The sequence below is a fragment of the Zootoca vivipara genome, chromosome 5 (genome assembly GCF_965207765.1).
Source record: "Zootoca vivipara chromosome 5, rZooViv2.hap1.1, whole genome shotgun sequence".
NCBI classification, from domain to species: Eukaryota; Metazoa; Chordata; class Lepidosauria; order Squamata; family Lacertidae; genus Zootoca; species Zootoca vivipara.
The window spans coordinates 56134254-56148666 of NC_142588.1; the positions used below are offsets into that span (position 1 = coordinate 56134254).

The 14413-nt window shown below is 46.8% G+C and overlaps 1 long non-coding RNA gene across 1 annotated transcript; it reads right to left on the minus strand.

Moving 5' to 3' along the window:
- Positions 1-11665: 11665 nt before the first annotated feature.
- On the minus strand, positions 11666-14315 carry LOC148685685 (uncharacterized). Its single transcript, XR_015950250.1, has 2 exons — positions 14170-14315; positions 11666-13281 (listed from the first exon to the last, which is right to left on the minus strand). It is a non-coding gene; the product is annotated as an uncharacterized LOC148685685 (long non-coding RNA).
- Positions 14316-14413: the final 98 nt, after the last annotated feature.

Sequence of the window (14413 nt, forward strand, 5' to 3'; positions counted from 1 at the left end):
GCCCTAAGCCCTATTCAAAATTTTCTAAAAAACAAACCCTTAAAAATAAGGACATTCCCAGCCACCACAAATAAATCGGATTCAATCTGACATGCATTTTCCCCTACAAGCTTCTTATTGCATTTTGCACAGTCCAATGTGAGCAAAGAATCAGTCAAACGAGGAACTGAGAGGGTTGATGAAACATATCTACCACTTCATCCTTTGGGAGACTCTTCCTTAAACAAATTCTCTCACCACCCCCCTCACCCCAACTTTGCTTTCTTTCTCCTTTCTTTTTCTGTTTCTCTGGGATGTGGTTTGAGGGTGGGTGGGATGCAGTTTTATCCTCTTCTGGAAATGATATTAGATGCATGCTTATTTTTTATTTATTTATTGCATTTATATTTCACCTTTTCCTCCAAGGATCTCAAGGGGGCCTTCATTGTTGTTCTTCTCCCTCCCCATTTAATCACCACAACCACCCTGTGAGATCGGTTAGGGCTGAAAGGCTAAAAGGGGATTCTATATTTATACTTGTTTTCACTCAGGCCTTGAGTTTGCCTGTCTTAGTCCACACCTTGCACCCTGCCAATCAAAGTCTTGAACTTTTTGTGAATCTGGGCTTATGTTCTCTCCAAGCTCAGCATGGAAGATGCATCAGGGGCCACAGCAAAGATAACTCAGCAGAAGCTGCAGTTGTGCCATGTGGATTTTAAAAGATAGCACGGCAGTGCCAATTGGTTCTGGTACCGAGGAATTTGCTAGCCAGTTGCCTGCTCTGTAGAAAGTGATATTTCCTTCTCCATCAATGAACTGATATGCTTGGAGACACCCAGGTTTGCCTTTCCTGGCCTTGTTGTTCCTGGGCTTTTTCACTAATGACCAAAGTAGGTGAGCCAGAACTACCAGAAGGAAGAATTAGAAGTGACGTAAAGCTGAGCCAAATGTTGAACTGAAGGGAGAATATTAACCCCATTTTCCAACCTGTAAACCTCATAAGCCATTTCTGTGGTGGCTCCCAGCTTGTGAAATGCTCTCCTCGGGGAGTCTTGCCTGGTTAATAATAATAATAATAATAATAATAATAATAATAATAATAAATATATTCTTTATACCCCACCCATCTGGCTGGGTTTTCCCAGCCACTCTTGGTGGCTTCCAACAGAAAAATGAAATAAAATAATCTATTAAACATTAACAGTCTCCCTAAACAGGGCTGCCTTCATGTGTCTTCTAAAAATCTTGTAGCTGTTTTTCTCTTTGACATCTGATGGGAGGGCGTTCCACAGGGTGGGCGCCACCACCGAGAAGGCCCTCTGCCTGGTTCCCTGCAACTTGGCTTCTTGCAATGAGGAAACCGCCAGAAGGCCCTCGGTACTGGACCTCAGTGTCCAGGCAGAACGATGGGGGTGGAGACACTCCTTCAGGTATACTGAACCTTCATTACATATCTTTGTACGCCAGACAGAAACATTCCTCTTCTCCCAGGTCTTTGGCTAGTCAAACCATATATGACTTATTAAAGTGTGGTGTGGGGTATTGTTTTGGTTTGTTACTATGCTATGTATGTGTTTTTATATTGCAAACTGCCCTGTGATCCTTGGTTGAAGGGTGGTATAGGAATTTAATAAATAATGATAATAATTCGCATGACCAGTAGCATTAGTTTAGGAACAAAATGGATAAGGATTACTAGCATGTAAATTTGGTCTGATTTTTTTTAATTACCAGGAGCCAACATAAATCAAATAAAGCTACTAGTAGCCATCTTAATTTCTGCTGGCTGAGCACCAACTGAGCCAGAGTGAGGGATTTACACTGCTGTATCTACAACTCAGTCGGGGTGAGAGACTTCTACCAGCATAGCCCCAGCTGAGCCCTGGCTCAGCGGGGGTGGGGTGGGGTGGGGAAACAAGACGACCAAATCCAAACTGCCACCCCGAAAGATCTTGGGTTTGGACTGTGCTGTTATTATCCTCAATACTGAACAGATACACCTTTGTATGCAAATGAAATCAGTTATTTATTTATTTTCCAATTGCTGAATGAGCTAAAGAAAGAGTCACAGTAATGAATCAGAGAATGGGCTTCTTCTCCCAACACAGAAGCAGCTTCTTGGACTGTAACTCCAGAGAAAGCAAGATCCTCCAAAATGCAAGGAGAGATCATCTCGGGGGTGGGGGTGGGGGCTAGACAGGCTTGGGCATGTGCAACTGCTGCTTATCCGTTAAAAGGCTGGGCCTTACGAAAGAGCTCATCTCACTTAACTCAGACTGCAGCGGCCTTAAATGTTTGGTGGTTACCCTGAATAATTCTGCAGTTTGTGATCTCCATCCAGATCCAGGCAAGAGAAGGACCACTTGGCGTCATCTCTCAGGAAGGGATTTCCCATGTCATTGACTGTCCTTCCCCAATGATGTGTTAGGAAATGTCCAAATTTGAATGCTGTCAATGAATTTCAGAAGACTTGAGAGTGATTTTTCCAGAAATGATATCCTTCCAATTAGAATAAAGAACTGGTGAAGCATTTGGGCCTCAGTGTTCATTGTGTGACCTTTCATGAGAAACTTGTGGGCTGCTTTAGGAGATCAAGGTACCATGTTACAAACAGACACATAAACACAATGTAGGGGCTGAAGAGCAGCAGAAAACCTCAGGCTTATACAGGTTTTTCTTTCTTTAGCGCTAAAATTCAATTGTCCTGGGTCCAGCAGTCATAACCCCAAAGCAATGGGACAGTGGGAATAGCCTTGCCACGTTGCCACGCACATGTAAGTTGTTTTAAATGTTTTTAACACTGTGTTTTAATAGTTGTAATCTGCCATGGGACCTAAGGATGAAGGGCAAGCAGATCATGATGATGATGATGAGTTAATGAGTTTACATATTTTCCCTATCTTGTTAGTATTCCTTAGAATTGCTAAAGAAAATAGTTTGATCCACTGACTTTTGTTGCTGCTGTTGCTGTTTAGATGAGTGTATCAGCAGAAATGATACAACAAGTAATGTTTGGCTCCTTTAAAAAGGTCAGTTCTTTTCATTAAAACAAAATTAATGCAGAAAGTTATGACATAAGAGTATGTGTGTGCATGTGTGTGCGTGTGTGTGTGTGTGTGTGTGTGTGTGTGTGTGTTGCTCCTTATCTGTAATAACACAAAAATGAATAAATAGATTATTGTGACATGTGACTATAGTTCAAACTGCATAAACTATTGCAATAAGTGGACTCATTTAGGAAATCAATTTTCTAATTTGGCATTGGGGAAATGAGATTTCTCTGCAAAAGAAAGCAGTTGAACAAAACTGAGTTGACTTGGAAATGGTTCTTAATCTTCTTACTGGTGCCAGGATCTGGATAGCATGAAACTGAGGGAGTGGGCTTAGTAGAATATGGAACATAGTAATATTGCCTAAATTAATATAGTACAGAAGAATGAGTGATGACAAGCAACTGAATAAGTTTGTGGGAAGGCAGATTTTATCTGTGATGTTTTGGAATAAAAAGTTTCCGGACCATCTTCAATCTTGTCACTCCTTTATTTTAATCACAAACATAGATAACTTCTGCATTACAGACACGTATGATTCCTTTTTTAAATAACAATGCAGAATGTTATGGTGCAGACTGTGTGTGAATTCTTCATTATCTGAAATAACGCAAAAACTAGATAACGCAGATGATCATGACATGCGACTACTCTTCAAACTAAACTACCGGTACTGCAATAAGTGGGCTGGTTTCTAGCTCTGTGTTGGGAGAAATCAGATTTCACTGCAAAAGGTACCAGTTGGGGAAACTATGTTTTCATTCATCTTCTGCAATAACTAGGACAGAGTGAGGCAGCAGGTGATGTGAAGTAGGACTTAGTGGCAGGAAGGTGTTGGGGGAATCAGCTGGTGTGTGCCCTGCATCTGCTCTGTCTCAAAGAATTCTGGGCATTGTAGTTTGTTAAAGGCTGCTGGGATTGTAACTCTGTGACGGATAAACTACAGTGCCCAGAATTCTTTGAAGGTGGGGAATGTGTTTTAAAGGCATATGTTTTTATTTATTACAGTTGCATCCCACCTTTCTGTTCCAAAGATCTCAAGGTGGTTCTCCTCCTCCCCATTTCATCCTCACAAACACCCTGTGAGGTAGATTAGCCAAAGGATGGTGATTGGTCCAAAGTCACCCAGTGAGCTTCATGGCTGAACCCTGCTCTCTCAGGTCCTAATCCAGCGCTCTAACCATTATGCCACACTGGCTGACCCCCTCGAGATCCTGCGGTCGGACCACATGACCAGTGTTCTTTGCGGAGGGGGTTTCCAGAGCGGCTGGACTGCCTGGCAGCGAAGATGCCCACCCGAGGGCCTCCCTGGGCTTCGCAGCTGCTGCTGTTGCCCCCCGTGGGCGCGTCCGCCCGGACACTCCGTCCACATTCCCTCGTGAGGTTCCCACATAAATCAGCGCGGGCGGAGCGCCGGGAAGGGCACTTTCTCATCGGGCGCTGCTGACAGGCAACGACAAACAGACCGGCCTGAGAATAACCACGGCCCGGGCCGAGTTTACACAAGGGCAGGCGCTGTGTAAATATGGAGCCGGGATGGGCGGGAGGGAGCGAGAGCCAGCGCCGCCGCCCGCTCCAGGCGAGGTCCTAGGCTTAGACCCACTGGATGGGAGGGGCACGAGAAGGGAGGGGACGCTCCAATTTATCTCCTAGGGGGCCAGGGAGAGACAATTCCCCGACGGCTGTGGCCACGGAAGTGCAATGTATTAAAATCCAATGGGGCTCACTTGCTTCACGCCGTGGGGACACGATCCAACCCAAAGCAAAGGGCTTCAATCCGGCCTGGTCCATGGTCAGGGGTGGTGAGAGTTGTGACTCTCCAGACGTTGCTGGACTCCAAGGCTGCCAAGCCACTCCTGCGCTTTAAGGGTGCGACTGCGATCCTGTGCACGTTTACCTTCGTAGGAGTAAGCCCCTCTGAACTGAAGGAGGGCATTCCACAGCTCACAGAATCATAGCATCATAGAACTGCAGAGTTGGAAGGGACCCCCAGGGTCATCTAGTCCAACCCTCTGCAATGCAGGAATCTTAACTAAAAGCATCTAAGTCTACTACAGGCATAGACAAACTCGGCCCTCCAGATGTTTTGGGACTACAATTCCCATCATCCCTGACCACTGCTCCTGTTAGATAGGGATCATGAGGGTTGTAGTTCCAAACATCTGGAGGGCTGAGTTTGCCTATGCCTGTCGTAGACTCCTTCTTTGGAGGTTTTTGAGCACAGGTTGGATGGTCATCTGCCATGGATACTTTTAGTTAAGATTCCTGCATTGCAGAGGGTTGGGCTAGATGACCCTGGGGGTCCCTTCCAACTCTGCAGTTCTATGATGCTATGATTCTATGAGCTGTGGAATGCCCTCAGGCGGCAACAGGTGGAAGAGTGTCTTGTTGGTGGTGGCCCCTGCCCTCTGGAGCGCGACGTTCATCAAACACTCCTCTCTGATTCTACAGCCCTCTGCTACTGTTGATATACGTTGTTGTTGTTGATTAGTCTGATTATTCTCCCTTGGTATAACAGGGTCCTTGTTTTGAAACCTTGTCTCATCTAACGATTATGTTTATGGTATATACAGTTTTAGTCGCTACTTTCCACGCAGCCACATACCTGTGGTTTATTTAATATTGGTTTTGTTTCATGTCTGCTGTTGCTGTTATCGTTAGCTTTATTATTATGATTATTATTATGAAAAATGTAATGGTTTAAATGTTTCAATGGGCTTTTATTTCTGCCTTCGTAAACTGCCTCTAGATTTATTTGTAATGGTAAGCGGTATATAAAATATAAATAAATAAATTGACTGTCTACAATCTACTTTTGAGTAAACGCTCGTCGGTTCCCGCTTTCAGGGGAAAAGGCTTTTACCGGTAAGTATCTGCTTAATTTCCCCACTGAAATCAATGGAAATTCAAAACTCTTCCCTTTGGCCAATGTCTTGCCAACCCGCTGAGTGAATTTTATTGGGGAACAGTTAAGCCAATATCAAACCGGGACCTGTGTTTCAATCTGCGTCGCCTGCCTTAACTGCTCCAGGGATGCCCGCCAACGGGCCTCACGTGGATGTCTTTTAAATGCGAGGAGAGAGCAGACTAAGCCAAACGAAATTCGCCAAGGGAAGTGCTGCCCTATTCGCTTTTTAAAAACTAACCAAATGAACCAGCTCTGCTCTGGGTTCCAAGGTGAACAATGCCAGCTGGGAAATCGAGAAGCTAAAGCCCATTAGGCAACCGCTGTCCCGAAAATACAGATACCTGTAATTTAAAAATGGTTCTCTTTTGCCTTCTAGCTTGCGTGAACAACATTCACACGTGTACGCACACAGTCCAAGAGCGAAGGAGGAGAAAGAGATTGGTGTCCCTTTCCCATACAAATCTAGTTGCTTCCAAACCACCAAATCTTCCTGTACCTATTTGCTTGCATGGGAAATCACATTTTGTTGTGGGATACAATCACTGCAACGTTTTAGCATTCCTGCTTAGATATCTGAAACAAACACCTAGTGAGGAATTGTTCCTCCCCAGATAACGAGTTTAGGGTCGGGTTATAAAAAGTCAAAGGGTCCTGATAAAGCAGCGACCCGATCTAATCGGTGTTAAGCATGGTGAAGTCTCATTGTTTTCAATGGGCAATCCTTAAACTGTCGCTTTTGAATCAGTAGGACAAGAAAGCGCTTAATTTTCTCTCTTCTGGATCGCGCGGGTTGTATGCCTTAGTTTATAAATTACTTCCGCCTTTCCAAACAATGTGCTGAAGGAGTAAAATAAAAAAATTCCTTCAGTAGCACCTTAAAGACCAACTAAGTTTTTATTTTGGTATGAGCTTTCGTGTGCATGCACACTTCTTCAGATACCTTTCGTGTGCATGCACACTTCTTCAGATGCTGAAGGAGGTTTGCAATGAATGGCAGTGGCGCAAATACTAACCAATAAAATATTAAAAATAAAGCAATACCTAATAAGATTCGTGGACCGGATTTGGAATGGAGAAACAGGTGAAAGATGGTGCAATCTCTGAGGGTGCGCGTGGCTGCATTAGATATGTGGGGCTGCGGGCGCAGAGGTCCCGGGATTGTTGGTGGGCGGGGGGCGCTCAGTCTTCCAAAGGGCGCACATTTCAGAATTCAGATGACTACACAGGGCTAACCATAGCTGCCAACTTATCCCTTTTTTAACGGATTTTCCCTTATGCTGAATAGGCTTCCTCGCGAGAAAAGGGAAAACTTGGCAGCTATGGCTAAGTCACCTGAACAACTTTTCCCGACCCTGCGTTACTCAGAGTTTGCGCGCCTTAGACAGCAATCCCATGCATACTGACCCAGGGCGAGACTCGAGTCAACACCTAACACCGTGGGACTTTCTTTCGAGAAAGCATAACATAGGATTGCAGGCACAGAATTAATTTCCCCGCCCTTCCAATTAGGAGGGAAGTTCGAATTCTCGCTGAATATTTTTGTGAACGGGTAGCAGTTATTGTTAATTAAGTGCAACGGTAGTCCGGCAAATTAACCCACTGAGAAGATTTTGATGAACTAAAAAGATGCCTCAGATTAATCGGTCAATGTCGTGTTTGTTTTAATATATTATTACCCTAAAACTGCAGGAGGCAAGCGCTGTTTTAAAAGAGGCGCTGCCTCCTGCGTGTCTATGAATAAAGGGGTGCCTCTTCTTAGGAGAGGTCTGCTCAACACACGTTGGCACATCAAACAGAAATATAACATATATGTATATATTTATATACAGTAATGGAAACTTAAGAGCAGTCGAAAAAACGCCGTCCGTTTCAAGGGAGCTTTCAGAACTTGCTGTCTGCTGGAGAGAAATCGGGGCGACCCTCTGTGCAGCCCTCCAAGATCGGCTGTTCTCCCCAGATTGTTAGACGGGGAGGGTCAAAAGAATTCTGGCTTTTCTAAGGCCACCTAGTGAGATGCCTTGTCTCGCGTTCCTGGCTTCCAGGTTTACGGACCAGCGGAAGCTTCCCAAAGCTGATCAAAGGCGCCGAGCTCGCTAAAATGGGGGGACTTCAGATGTTGTTTGTTTATTTGTTTGTTTGTTTCGGGGCCATTAGCAGCCGGACGTGTCGGCTTTGCCGGGTCTTCTCCACGGCCTGCGGGGCTGATGGAGCCATTAGAGGCCACGAGGGTGGGGGATCCCTTCTGCGGCGACAGGGCTTCCTGCTCCGTCCGCGGCTCCAGCCAACATCCCCCTCGCTTGGGCGGACTCCGGCTCCATCCATTACCTTAATCCCTTGTCTAAACAGTGCGCAGCGCGGCTGGGACAACGAGGCAGCGCTCAAACCAGGAGCGGGCAGCGAAAAAAAGCTAATGGGCTCGAGACAATAACCATTAAGAGCAGCGCCCTCCGTGTCTACCCCCCCCCAAAAAAAACCAACCCACACCCAGCGCAAGGAGGCCAGCAAAGAGGGAGGCTTTGAGACAAGAAAAGGGGAGCGTGGCTTCTCTCACACCCCTCTCCGTCCAGCCTCAAGAGTTTGGCAAAATGATAGGGTTTTTGTTTTGTTTTTAAGAAAAGAAATTTAAAAAGAAGTGCGGTTTAAAGGTTGAGATCCGAGGTGGGAGAAAGTCGGCGAAGCGCATAGATGAGATCCAACAACAAACTCTCCAAGTCCTGGCGAAGAAAACAGAGAGGAGCCTCGTGGCGCAGTTTGGTGCCACTCAAACCAGTGAGAGTCAAGCAGCTGTACTGTATTTGAAAAGATGCAACCGATGTGCGCAAGAAGGTCAGAGATATCCGGTGGGATTCGGTTTCTTTTTATTTAAAAATAAAATATAATTACAGTATTAGAATCTCATATATATGTTTTCCTGCAACTCAAAATGCGAACGTTAATGTCATCTGACTCTGCAAAGATGTTCAAAATTTCGAAACAGCATTAAATTTCTAATGCTAGCGTCCTAAGCGGGCCTACAAGGGAGTCGATGTTATGAGTCCAAAATGCAAACCTAGGTTTCCATCGGGACTTCCTTCAAGTATGATCTGGGTCAGGGCGCAAAACAGTTCAAGTCAGTGCAAATAATAACAGCAACGTTTACACAGCACTTTTAAAGCGCGACCCTACGCATGTTTGCTACATGTAAGTGATTGCGCTTTATCATTGAAGTACGCTTCCGTGGCTCTTACTCCCTAGCTCTTTAACATGCAAACATGTATCTGTGTCTCCAGCTTCTATCCCGCTTCCAGCTCACTCATGCACAACTGCCTCTAATAATAATAATAATAATAATAATAATAATAATAATAATAATAATAATAATACCCCACCCATCTGGTTGGGTTTCCCCAGCCACTCTTGTACTTACTGACAGCTCGATATTATTGTCCCCATTTTGCAGATGCGAGACTGATGCTGGGAGAGGACAGCTTGCAAAAAAACCACCTAGTTAGTTACTAACATATCGTAGGTGAGAGATGTGCACCAGGGACTTCAGGCGCGCGTGATCAGAGCTCTGCATTCTTTCAATATCTGGTTTGTGTGAGAGAGTTTTTGCACAAAGCCCGAGGTGCTCGCCTTGTTTCCCGCTCATTTATCCCTTCAAAACATTTATCCAGGCCTGCACAAAACAGCAGGAGGAGCCCAGCGCAGGGGCTAGCGCGCAAAGAACACCGTCTGAAGGGCCAGGATAGCTCCCCGGGCCTGTGGAAAGAGAAACTTTGCCGGGAAGAAGAAGAAGCTCTTCTCAAAGTTGAAGGGAGTGGTTACAGCCGAGCCTTGGTTTGGAAAGAGCCTGGAGGTGCCGAGTAGAAGGCTAAGCGGAGGAGAAGGAAAGGGGGCGCCGGGGGCGCAACGAGCCTTGGAGAGAAAGGGCTGGACGCAGCCGAGCAAACTGCAGCCCAAACCACCAAAGCAGGGTGCTGTCCTTTCTGCGGCCTGGGCTTACTCTCTGCAGTCCTCGACTGAAACCATCCAAGTTTCCACGAATCCCCCGCCCCCCTCTCCAGATTCTCCTAGGCGAGGAAGACGCATTATTAATTTTACGAGTACTTTCAAAATATCTCCTCTGCACGTCTCCTCGCTGCGGTCGAAGGCGCAGTTACAAAGGACGTTTGCCGGACCAGATAGATGTTTTGTTGTTGCCGTCATTGCTCTTCAAAGGCAATGAAGGATTTCTGCTTCAGGCTGCCCGTAGGCAAGCCCCAAGGGGCCCGGCAGGAGAACGCGGCCTGCCCCGCGCGAGTCTCTGCCTAGTCGCCTTGGAGCGCGCAAATCCTCCTGCCCAGACGCCGGCCTTTCCCACTGCGTTATGCTGGCCTGGCCCGGCGGAGCTGAACAATCCAGCTGTTCCAGCAACAGTTCAAGAAACCTTTTCCCCAACTGTGGGGTGGCAGTCAGAGACAACAAGCCCACCATAACGGGGTCCTGCGTTCGGTTGGGAAAGACCCACTGCCCAGACCTTGTTTCCCCATCCCATGGCGGGCTGCTTGGCTTCTACGCCTTACTCCACCCTGTCCCCAGACCCCGGCAAATGAGGACCAGGCAGCTCTGAGCAAGAGGGCCTCCCTCATCAAGCAGGAGAAAGGCTGCCGGGAATAGAACCAGTGGGATTTGGGCTGGAGTAGGTTAGTCTTGGCCAAGGACGGAATCAGGAGGGGCCAAACCGCGAGGCTTTGAGCGGGGATAAAGTGCACATTTTAGGTCTCCCCAGGAGATGCTATCTGGATGGATGTACTCCAGTGAAAGAGAAACAACAAAGAAACTCGCGGCACCGGATTAAAGGCTAACACATTTATTGAAGTCTAAATCTCCTTGGGCCAGAACCCACTTCCTTAGATGCACAAAGTGGTTTCCTAAGTAGATAAGTATATATAGGCTGAACGCAGAGAAAGGCGCGAGGGGGTGTGTGTGTGGTTGTCGCGGGGAGTTGAGCTTAGATTTTTGGAAAGGGAGACCAGAAGATCAAGCACGAGGCAGTGGTAAGTGGGTCACGGTCCTATCCAGAATACAGATGACTGCCGCGTGCCAACCCTTATTAACTCGGGCAACGCTCTTCGAGGGCCAAACAACATTAGCCGTGCCCGCCGGGGGTCCTTGCTCTGCGCTGCCTTCTAACGCGCTGCCTTCTGTCGTCTGCCAACAATGCCCCGCTGCTATTGGCTTGAGCCAGATGGGTCAGTCCCCGCGCAAGAGAACGAACGGACACAATCCAAATACTAAAGGGTAACATCCTCAAACCGGGGAGAGCGTTTAAATCCCCACGAAAATGTTGTGGAAAACCTCAAGGATCTCCACATACTGACGACAACGCTTCAAATGTTGATCCCGGCATAAAGATGGAATAATCGAATTTAATTAGCTAATTTGACGCTGTGGACCATCTCGTAAGTGGTCACTTGGCTTCAGAAATTAATTAGATGCTCTGAATGAGGTGTCAATTGATAGAGTAAAATCATTTTACACCATCATCACCAGGCACAATCAAGCTGGTTGGATAGTGTATTAATTTCACCAAGGCCTGATGCCCAGAGACAGCTAACATTCTCCGGCCCGCGGGCCCATTGACGGCCAGGCCCCCCTCCTAAGGCCACATGCCAACGATGTATTCGCTGTGCTTGCTTTGACACATCTGCTGTTTTGCATTGTCAAGTCTTTTGTTGTGTGCCTGTAGGTTAATAATAATAAAAACCACAAGCATTTATTTATTTTTGTATCCACAGTACACACACACACCGCTATCGGCTTAGGCGACCTGCTTCATGGGCGTCTCTGTGATGAAGACCCAAGTCCCATAAAGTTTTTGGCCACAATGAAAGTATTCCCGTATTTAAGGTCCACGGGGTACTTTTGCTTTTGCTGCAACCAGTTGAAAGGGCTTTGTAACTTGTCACGTGAAATAGGCTGTTTTCTCACTCAATGTGCTGCTGTAGATTTACAGCCGATCCTAGGCCTGTTTACTGAAAAGGAAATCGCGCTGTTGTTCAGCTGAACTTGGTATTCCTCGAGCTGCCGCCCAAGCAGCGAATCTAAATTGTCAGGAAATATCTGGCTCGAGAGTTGATCCCGTTGGCTTTCACAATAATGCGTTGCGGATAAAAGGTAGGTGCAGATTGCTGTGCCGGTGTCTCCTGGTTAGTTCGTCTACTCAGAAGTAAACGCCATTGAGTTCAGTTAGGAGACACTCCCCCGTCGAGTATGTACAAAATTGCAGTCCGAGGACACGTAAATGCTAAAGTTTTTCCTTTTCCGATAGTAATATCTACAAGTTTTGCAATAAACGTTTATAATGAAGAAATAACAGAAATATGCAACCTTGCAGTAAACTAATTTAACCTTAAACTAATCGCACTGCAAGCTTTTCCTTATTTATTTGCATCAGTTCTATTTAGAGGAATTGTTTAGTCAACGTTCCATTTTTATTTTTTTGCCTTGAAAAATCTGTTCCACACATTCATCTCTAATTCTTTCAGTCCCTAAACGAACGAGGATCTTCGGCGTTTCTTGGGCTCCAGCAGAACACACAAATGGAAGCCTCCTTGCCTCATAACAAAATTTCTGACAGGCTGGCAAAAACCGAGGCAGTCGCAAACCTCGTACAATAGAAAGAGTGTCTTCTTTTTATATTGTACAGACACCAAATACCGGTATAAATGCTACATCGATGGTTGCATTGACTAAGCGACCACCGCCTGAAAACAAGAGGGCACATTAAAATCCGTTGGTTTCAACGGGAACATTAACTCTCTCGGATTGAAACCTCTTAGCTTATCCGAGCAGAGGCCACCCTCGAGGGGAAACCCCTTGCCCAAGAGCCCCCTAATAAAAGATAAAAGCCTTCTTTAATCTGTTCTTGCGTGGTAGGGGAATTTCCACCGGATTACCGCACTACTTACAGTGCTCTGCAGTCCCCCCCCCCCAAAAAAAAATCAGGAGCAGGGACTTGCTGGCTTCTTATGTTTGTTTGTGGGGGGAGAACAGAGCTTGGGAACAATTAACACACACCCCTTACCGGGCTCTCCGGCAGAGCCTCCCTACGCTGCCTTTGCCACCCCTGTTACTATTCCCCAGAGAGGACGGAGGGGCCGGCGCTTAGGGACAGTGAAGGAGCTTCGCACGAATTTCAGAAACGGTCGTTGACACTAATCACGAAACCCTTTCGATCGCTTTTATTTTATTTTAAGAGTGCTCCCCGGAAGAGCCAAAGTGGTCTACCTTCTTTTGGGTTCCGTGAAAGACAGACAGAAGCGCTCGCCGGAGCCCAAGAAAAACGCACCCATTTTCCTCGCGAGTGTCCCCGGGGAGTCACTATAAGAAGAAATAAAGAAAATTAAGATGTAGGAGGAAAAAACGAAACTCAAGAGCCCTTTTATCTAACCACAGGCACATAATAGGAGCAAGAAATAATAATAATAATAATAATAATAATAATAATAATAATAATAATAATAATATCCCAGTACGTAAGATCACGAGCTTAGCTTTGAGGTGCCGCTTTCGCAGGCTGTTTTATATCTATGAGTTATATAAGCCACCTAAGCTGGTGGCCATAACAACACATTGCAATAATACTCGCCTCTGGATATTACTGCTTCCTATTACTAGCCTACTATTATTTCTACCTATTACTACTATTACTGCTACCTATTACTACTACCGTACTACTACTACTACCGGTACAATCATGCATATCTTGTCCTACGACCACATTGGTACTGGCAAGCAGCTGCGTCCTAGGGTTTGTCTTGTCAAAGGTATGCGAAATACCTGCATCTCATCGCAGGCAGGTGACCGCCGGAAGAGATTGGCGCTCACTCCACAGGCCAATTGCCAAGCGGATGTTGAATGTTAAATTGGACAGACTGCCTTGGCCCTGTCCCTATATTTATTGCGCCCCGCGACAGGACAGCTCACTCCAAGCACCCTGCGCGCGCACACACAAGCACCTTCCCGCGTTTCCTTGGTCCCATTTGTCCCAAGAAAGGCGAGTTTCCTCTTGGGCCCTTTCCCCAGGGAGTTCCTTTTCTTTCAGTTCCTCCGAAGTTTATAAAAGAAAAACCCGCGAGTGGTAAGTCCCTAAGGGACGAGATGGAGTTAGATCCGGAACCACAGGAAGGGAAGACAGTGTCAGCGCTGTTGTCCAGGGAAAGGCGGGAGGGGGGTTGCCTAGCCATGGGGGGGGGGGTTGTGGGCTACCTCGGTTCGGACTCCTCCGTGGCGCGGATTTTTCTCCGCCTCCTCGCGCCCCGGCGGCTGTGCGCCAACCTGTGTGACCCGACGGCGTGGGCGCCTCACGTAGCCTCCCTGTCCAGGCCAGCCTGCAGATTTCTCTTTCCGGCAGGGTCTCTCTCTCTCTGACTGTGTGTGTGTGTCACTCAGGGGGCCGGCTCAAGGCTCCCCCGCCTTCCAATGGGGGCGCAGCCCGCGCCCCAGCCCGGCC